This window comes from Ananas comosus, linkage group 1, assembly GCF_001540865.1.
Source record: "Ananas comosus cultivar F153 linkage group 1, ASM154086v1, whole genome shotgun sequence".
NCBI lineage: Eukaryota > Viridiplantae > Streptophyta > Magnoliopsida > Poales > Bromeliaceae > Ananas > Ananas comosus.
In genome coordinates this window covers 7,810,365-7,819,029 of record NC_033621.1, presented here as the reverse complement: position 1 = coordinate 7,819,029, position 8,665 = coordinate 7,810,365, and the positions used below count along the sequence as shown (strand labels likewise).

The following is an 8,665-nucleotide window of genomic DNA, read 5'->3' as shown; positions in this document are numbered from 1 at the left end:
GCCCAGGAGAAATTCATTCAACATACATGATACGCGGAAGCACCACTAGTGCTATACAATTAAGAGCAAGAATCACAAGTAACATACAAATGAAATAAAGAGAGATACATCTAGCTATTACATTCATTCAACCTCATTTTTCATATTGATTTACATTTTCATCTTCCCAAATGAATACATATTCTTCTCATAATACAAAATGGCTCTTCAAATACATAAGTAACTTCCAAATACATTTACATCTCTATGTACACGAGGGTACTCTAATGCATAAGGAAAGCTACTAGCTACTAGGGCGCTGTGCCCTTACCACGGTCCTCTGCCGGTACGCTCTCGCTATGCCCTGCAACAAAGTGGGGTGAGAACTATAAAAATATAATTCCCAGTGGGTTCGGCCGCCAACTCCGCCGATCTTTCTACTAGGTCTAAGCAGGCATAAACAACAGATAGATAGGTAGATATGAAAAGAGCTGCTACATAGTAATGAAATATACACATGCTACTATGCCTTTGTAATCATGGAATGCATGAACATAGCAATGATATTCTACTAATCATGATACTATGCTTCAACAACAATAGAAATGAGCTACTACATAGTGATGTCTCTACGCATGCTACTATGTCTCAATGTCAACTCAAGGTATGAATGCAAATCTGCTATGCCATTCATATTCTTTACCCAATCTGCTTGGAAATGAGCTACTACATAGTGATGTATCTACAACAGCTACTATGTCTCAACATTAAGAAAAATGAGGCTACTAATATGTGATGTATCCATACAACCATGTACTATGTTCACTAATTAAGGAAATGAGCTATACATAGTGGTGTTCTCTACAATGCTACTATGTTTCAACAATAAGGAACATGAGTACAATAGTGATGTATCATCACAACATGCTCTATGTCTCAACAATAAAGAAATGAGCTATACATATGATTGTATCACAACATGCTACTATATCTACAATAAGAAAATAGGCTACTACATTATGATTTCATCTACACATTTAGTATATTTGGTTTGACGTATGTAGTTATATAAAATTTGAGGATAAATCCCTATATCTATATTCGGTTAGATATTATTTAGATTAATTTGGTTACTAATGATTATAATTAGGAGTATAATTCTATTGAGATTCAAGATTAGACCTCTAATTAGGAGACATGTATTATATATACATGTACGGTCCAAATTAAAGAAGCTAGCCCGACCAAATTAAGAGCACTGCATTATTAATTTCATTCGTTAGTGCGTCATGCTCTAATTAGAGGCAAGCCTCTAATTGGATGCCGCATTGTTAATTAGCACTCAAGTCTAATTAAATTAACTGCACATGTGCGGATTCCGTCAGGAGGAGCCGCGGCTCATGCACATGCCTAAGTGAATTAAGGCGACAGGCATATGTTGGTCCGTACGATGGTGTTGAGATGAAGTCAATATTTGGGTTTGCTTTGCGGCTTTCGGATCTATTATTTTGGCTTTTAGAGATCTATCTCGCTACTCCGTCCTTTTTCGACTATTAATAGAATTATTGCTCCGGTCTTTCGCCCTTGTACGTAGGCCGTTGGCTCGAAACCACGGTAAATATCGGGTGGTTCTTTCCGTTATCTTTTCGTTTCCTGCATTAAATTCATTTTCTGGTCGATCTATTTTTTTCGTCGTTTCCGAATTTTAGCACACCATGCTACTATGTTTAACAATAAGAAAATGAGCTACCACATAAGTGATGTATCCAACATGCGTACTATGTTCTCACACAATAAGGAAATGAGCTACTACATAGTGATGTCTCTACGGCATGCTACTATGTCTCAATGTAACGTCAAGGTATGAATGCAAATCTGCTATGCCATTCATATTCTTTACCCAATATGCTTGGGTAATCCGGGTTACGACCTCGACTCACTCTCAATCTATAGGTGAGGAGAAGTTGCACTCGACACCGAGATCGTCTGCGGACAACTACGTCTGCTCCTAGTGAAGTACTCCGGAGACTCGTGCCTCGTGTGAGCGACCGACGACAAGCAAAACAGACTAGTGAGTATGATCCAATCCTCACAGAGGATTACCTATTCCAGGGTCAATGTGCCTCTGCTGCACAATACAAATGCATAATCAATGCCTCAAATGCCACTAATGCCAAATGCATATGTCGTACAACATGACAATCGAAAATCTTACTATCCCTAGGTTCAAATGCCATAGTGTTCCACTACACTAGATTTGATGCCACTCGTTAATATTATAGTGTCTTTATTACACTAGTCCAAATGCCACTCGTCTAGGCCAATTACATGTCCAAGTTCATCATCATTCTTGTCACTATAGGATTCTTGTCACAAGACCCAATCTTCATGCAACCTAAGATCAAGTGTCAAGCCCACAATGCTACACAATCTAGGTAACATGCAAGGAATGGAAATGTAATCATCTACTAATTCTATAATGCACAATATATCAACATATAGGAATATGATCAAAATATAGAACTTAGACATAAAAGGAAACTCAGTTGCTTCGGGATGGACATCCCCCACCTTTTATAGCGTTCCGATTGCGCGTCGTCACTTGCAATCGGCCTCCCGCGGCGCACGCCGCACGGCTCGACCCAATCCACGCGCAACCACCTTACGACCTCCGATTCGCGATCCGGAAATTAAGGGTCTTCGGTTCTTCGTCATGATGCTAGGAATCCGATCCCACAATTTATGGAAGCCGCCTCGGTTCCCCGGGTCAACACGAACCTACAACACTTGTTTTAGCCGGAACGTCGCACCCGCTCAACGAATTGACGAACCGTCGCTTCCAACGCGTTCAGTGACCTATCAATTAGGTTTACAGAGGGTCAATTGAGATCAAACCCTTATATTTCCAAAAATTGCATTTTGAACCCTAGGTTTACAACTAGGCAAGAAATCATTAAATTGATCCATGATTTAAGCAACAATCATCTCTTTAGCATGCTAGATTAGCTCTAAATCCATTCTTGAAGCTTAAAACCCAAACTACAAAGAGATACCATTAAAGGGTTTTGAAGCTTACCTTCAAAGCTTGCTCTCCAATGGCCAATGAGGAAGATGAAGAAGATGACTTTCCTCCAAGCTTCCTTCTCCACCAAAACTCTCTCTTTTTGGGAGAGATTTAGAGAGAGAAAGGGAGAGTTCTCTTTCTCTTTCTCCTTCTCCTTGCGTGCGTGTGTGGCGTGTGTGTGTGTGCATTCGGCTGAGGAGGAGAAAAAGAAAAGGAGTTAAATCCCTTTTTACAAATCAGCCCCTCAACTATTACACTATTCACCTCGGGTAGCAGTTTAGCAGTTTCGAGTCATTGGAGCCCTTCTGAACATCCGTTTGCGCTCAAATTTGACAGGTAGGCTCGGTTTAATGTACTGAGTAAGAATATATCTTAAGTTTTCAGTTTCGACCCCGTTTGGTCACCGAAAGCTGTACCGAACTGTAATTTTTATCAGATGACTGTCGGATTTTATTCTCACTCTACGGGTGTCAGAATGGTATGAAACTTTAAATCTAGCCTCATAAAAATAATTCTGACATATCCTCCAGTTTTCACAATTTTCTGACACTGTGTGTTTTCTGCTAATTTATCTACCCCGTTTCTTACAGAAAATTCTAAATCTTCTGTTTTCGCTCCGATTTCAACACGGGTCATTCCAACTTATATTTTATATCTATAAGTCCAATAAAAATAGTATCTCACACTATTTTTATTTATATTTATTTTTATATTAAAATCCGCATATTACATCCCACTTTAACTTCATAATTTTAGAAGTTCGGTATCCTACATGTAGATTTAATAAGTTTTCTCCTAAGTCAAATTCCAGTTCAGCAGGTAATAATGATCATAATTTAACTAAGCATGCTCCAAAACTTAGATTTCATCTATGACATGCAAATCTACAGTTTGAACTATAAACGGATGGCTATACATAAACTACACATGCTGGAATTTCATATACTTAGGAGGTACTCCGAAGGTTTCGGATAACATCAACCCACCTCAAATGCTCGTCCAACACCGGCTAGAAGTTGATAGACGAAACCCCACACCGGGTCAGCCTCAAACTGAAGCAAATCGAGGTGAACAATCCTCCAAAGAGAAGAATAATAAAAATGAGATCGATCCTCAAATTCCTATAGAACTAGGGAGAAAAAGCTAGAGAGAGAGAGGAGAAGCCTACCTGTTTCTCTAAGCTCCAACATGTATATCCTGCTGGGTCGGTTGGGAATAAATGGGATAAACATGGCTGCAAAATTACCAAAAACCTCTTTACCAACTCAAACTGTCGCATTGAGTACCGGTACTCGGTTGAGGTACCGGTACCCAACACTTAAACAGCTAAAACTCGAGCGCTGGACAGTTGGGTTTTAATACAGTGTGACGGTACTAGCTCGATGCAGTATCGGTACCCAGTTCCAGTACCGATACTCCACTCAGGTACCGGTACTGAACACTCAAAACCTGCAATTTGCAGATTTCGGTGGCAGAACTCCAATCTCGCATTGCGCCAAGTCCGTTTTTACGTCAATTTCGCGCCAAACGACTCAAACTCGTCCCGACACTCTATAGATGTGTCGACAGCCATAGATATTGTAGTCACTCCAACCGCTAAACTCTAGGGATACTACATTAAGTGCTGTTGGGGCCATCCTCCAAGGCTCCAAGGGTCTGCCAGGCCTAAAAGGGCAGGCATATCCCAGGCCTAATAAATTAGGTTTGGCTAAACCTGACTATGGCTTGACTTAGTTAGGCCTATAAGTTTTAACTAAATAGGACTACAGGTACTGGGCCGTGCCGTGCCAGGCTACGAGCTGCAAAAGCTCGGCTTGGCATGGCCCGGCACGGATGTTACAGTAGCTATGTCGAGCCGGGTGGCTCTTTACATCCTTACACAAGGGACGACAGTAATAAAAAAAAAAAACTTTTTTTTTGTATTTAGCCCCTAATTTTTTGTTTTCACAAATAACCTTATAAAATTTGTATTTATAAGATTGGCCATATTCCTGCCACACAAGTGCCACGCGAGTGCTATTAGTGCGTGGCAGTCTTTGTTAATTAAACAAGGTGAATCATTCACCGTGTTGGTTAAGTTGGACACGGTGTTAATTCACCGTGTCATTCCTAAATCCTAACCTTAAATAATATTTAATACCATGGTAGGAAAATAATAAAACGCAGTGAATGGTTCACCGTGTTCAACTTAATCTACATCACCATCTACGCTTACGTGGCCTTTGCGTGGTGCTTGCCTGGCAGAAATAGAGCCAATCTTGTAAATATAAATTTTATAGGACTATTTGTGAAAATAAAAATTCTTAGGAGGGGCTAAATGCAAAAAAGCCCTAAAAAAATTGGTTCTACCAAACTAGTCTACCATGTCATTCATGAACCATACAAAGCAAGAGACTAATGCAGAGCAAGGCCAAACCGCGCCGCCTGTGAACATGATGTTTTGTTTCCTAAGAACAAACTATTTCCTAAGAACTGTTGAGGAAAATCGGAATGAAAAATTCGATTGTAATTAAAATGTAACTAAATTGTGATGAAAATTAAATAAATCAACTTACAGATGATCGTTAAATTCTAAAAAAAAATTGTGGAAGAAGAATAGCAAACAATTGATCCAGAAGCGTGCGAGGCACTACCCTAAGACGTATTTCGGTCTTTTGTGTGGGATTAACCGAAAACACCGTCCCAAGGTATGATCGAAATTCCTCCTCCTACAGACACGAACGCGGAAGAGGTTGGCGGAGCTTCTTTCGACACCGAGCGATAAAGATATCAAATAAAATAAAATAAAAATAAAAATAAAAAATTCTTTTCTCTTTTTTTCCCTCTAACATGTTCATCTCTGTGAACAGTACATAACGATGGCTCACTGTCATGTGTTCTAGAAACCCATGGACAGTGGAGTCCACTATAAAAGCAGGGGTGAAGAAGAAAAGGAACGTTGCGCAATGTTCCATTGTGGAACGTCCGCGCCCACTTCGCAATAAAAATAATAAATTAAATAATAAAATATAAAATAATTAATGAATTAAAAATAATAATTATTGAAAAATTTTGAATTTTTCATCAAGAACAACTGTCGCTCGTCTTTGATATATAAGCCTGTGATCATCCTTTTTAATAAAAATAAAGTTTTTAAATTAACACGGTGATTCACCATATTTAGAATACAATGATTCATTCACCGTATTTTAAATAGCATCCGGAAAGAAAGAGGCTTACATTCTAGTTTTAAAATACATTATCTTATTTAACTAACCACGTTAAATGAATCACCATATTCCAAACACGATGAATGAATTACTGTACTTTAAATAGCACTAGTATAGAACCCGCGCTTCGCTGCGGTTAACAATTAAATTAACGATTAATTTTATATCATATCATAGTTAAGTAAAATTATAATGAAACAATTAAATAGAAAAAAAAAAATAAAAAAATTTATAGTTAAAAAAAGTAAACAAAAAGATGTTTAAAAAGAAGAATATATGCCCAGAAAAAATTATGGAGCATGTGATCATTTCTATTTAAAAAAAAAAACATAGATATTGTATTTTTTTTCTTACACTATGGTTAAAAAAAATTAAGATTAAATAAAGTAAAAATGGATCATACGCTCTAGAAAAATTGCGAGAAAAAACAAAAATTAAAGTAGAAAAAAAAATTCAGAGATTCACTTAGATAATAATACTATTTATTATAAAAAAAATATTTTAAGCTTTCCTATTAAGAAAAAATAATAAAAAAAACATAATATCATAAATAAAAACAATAAAAACAAATAAGAAATTGTAAAGTTATAATTTAGGCCTCACTTTTTTTCTTTTTCTCTTTTTTTTTAAGGGTAAATAAGATTTTGCTCTCCACCCGCGCTGGCCCTCCCCTTGGCGGCAGACATATCCGCCCTCGACGCCCCCGCGGCCCCCGCCGCGGCCTCCGTGGCCGCTGCTGCCACCCAACAACGCTGGGGTGGGGTGCACGGGCCCGCTCGCCGAGCTGAGCCTCGCTGCAGTGCGCCACGTCTGGGAGGTGAACGCGCTCGGGCAGCTGCAGGAAAAAAAAAAACAATAAATATACAATAATAATTAATAAATAATAACAAAAAAATATTAAAAAATAAAAATTATTTATATTAGAAATTTATTTAAAATTAAACTACAACAAATGAGGTAGGACTTCTTTGAGATTAGTTTTTGACTCTGTATTTAACATCAAAGTACCGAATAAAATGACCTCAACATTTATTGGTCACTCACTAATCTCTTACATGAAACATTATAAGTATGTTGTATAGTCACGGAGTGCATATTGATGTCCACTATCAATTATCTATCTAATGCCTTCTTTTCCCCTTATTTTGTCTGCTGCTGCCGTGCCGCCGCCGACGTCGCCTGAAGCCGCCTCAAGACCGACGTCGTCCGCTGCCGCGTCCGCCGCCGACGCCACCCGAGCCGCGTCCCACCGCCGTCGCCGCTCGGAGCCGCCCCAAGCCGGCGCCTTCCGCTGCCGTGCCCGCCGCCGACGTCGCCCAACACCGCTTGAAGCTGCCCCAAGCCGGCGCTGTCCGCAGCATCCACCGCCCAAGTCACTTGACGCCGCCCTCCCCTTGGCGGCGGACATATCCGCCCTCGACGCCCCCGCGGCCCCCGCCGCAGCCTCCGTGGCCGCTGCTGCCACCAAACAACGCCGGGGTGGGGGCGTGGTGGGCCGCGGTGCGCCACGCCTGGGAGGTGAACTCGCTCGAGCAGCTGCGGCTCGTGCGCGCCATGGCGCCGCACATGGTGGCGCGCCGGAGCAGGCGCGTGGTGGGCCGCGTCGCCACGCCGTGGGCCGGCGCGTATTGCGCCTCGAAGGCCGCGGCCTACGCCGCCACCGACGCGCTGCCCTCGAGCTCCGCCCCTTCGGAGTCCACGTCATCAAGGTGGTCGGCGGGGCCGTGCGCGAGAGAGAGAGAGAGAGAGAGAGGCTAATAGAGAAGAGAAAGGAGAGAGAAAGCATGGGAGAGGAGGAAAGAAAGAGAAACATAGAGCACCTGTGTCCAGCTGGGGGACCTCGTGAATAGCTTAAAAAATCTCAAATATTTTGGTTCAGGTCCAATCTCGGGAAGGAGCCAAAATTTTTGAAAAAGAGCTAAAGAGTGAAAAAATCTGTAAAGAGCTAATTTTTCTTGGGAAGGAGCCAAAATTTTTGAAAAAGAGCCAAAGAGAATGAAAAAAAATATGTAAAGAACTAATTTTTCTTGGGAAGAAGCTAAGATTCTTGGAAGGAGCCAAGAAGGATAAAAAAAAAAATCTGAAAGCTAATTTTCTATTCGTAAAAAAGGAAATTGTGTCACGTAAGCATATAGAACTGTCAAATAGTATATTTCTATGGATCCGGAAAGAAAGAGGCTTACATTCTAGTTTTAAAATACATTATGTTATTTAACTAACCACGTTAAATGAATTACCGTATTCTAAACACGATGAATGAATCACTATATTTAGTTAAAATATTTCTTGTCGCGTCTACATACACAATATATATAGGGCCATTTCTGTATTTATAATTTTAATAGTATTATTTACAAAATAAAATGTTTTGAGGGGCTAAATGCAAAAAAAGCAAAGTATTAGGACAATGTCC

At 40.1% G+C, this 8,665-nt stretch overlaps 2 long non-coding RNA genes and 1 pseudogene across 2 annotated transcripts; 1 reads left to right on the top strand and 2 right to left on the bottom strand.

Annotated features, from left to right (window-relative positions):
• Positions 283 to 3,120, bottom strand: LOC109718845. Its single transcript, XR_002218530.1, has 3 exons — positions 3,056 to 3,120; positions 2,551 to 2,835; positions 283 to 343 (listed from the first exon to the last, which is right to left on the bottom strand). It is a non-coding gene; the product is annotated as an uncharacterized LOC109718845 (long non-coding RNA).
• Positions 3,198 to 6,434, bottom strand: LOC109720620. The gene is made up of 3 exons (XR_002219008.1): positions 4,212 to 6,434; positions 4,030 to 4,120; positions 3,198 to 3,235 (listed from the first exon to the last, which is right to left on the bottom strand). It is a non-coding gene; the product is annotated as an uncharacterized LOC109720620 (long non-coding RNA).
• Positions 6,889 to 8,235, top strand: LOC109719778 (annotated as a pseudogene).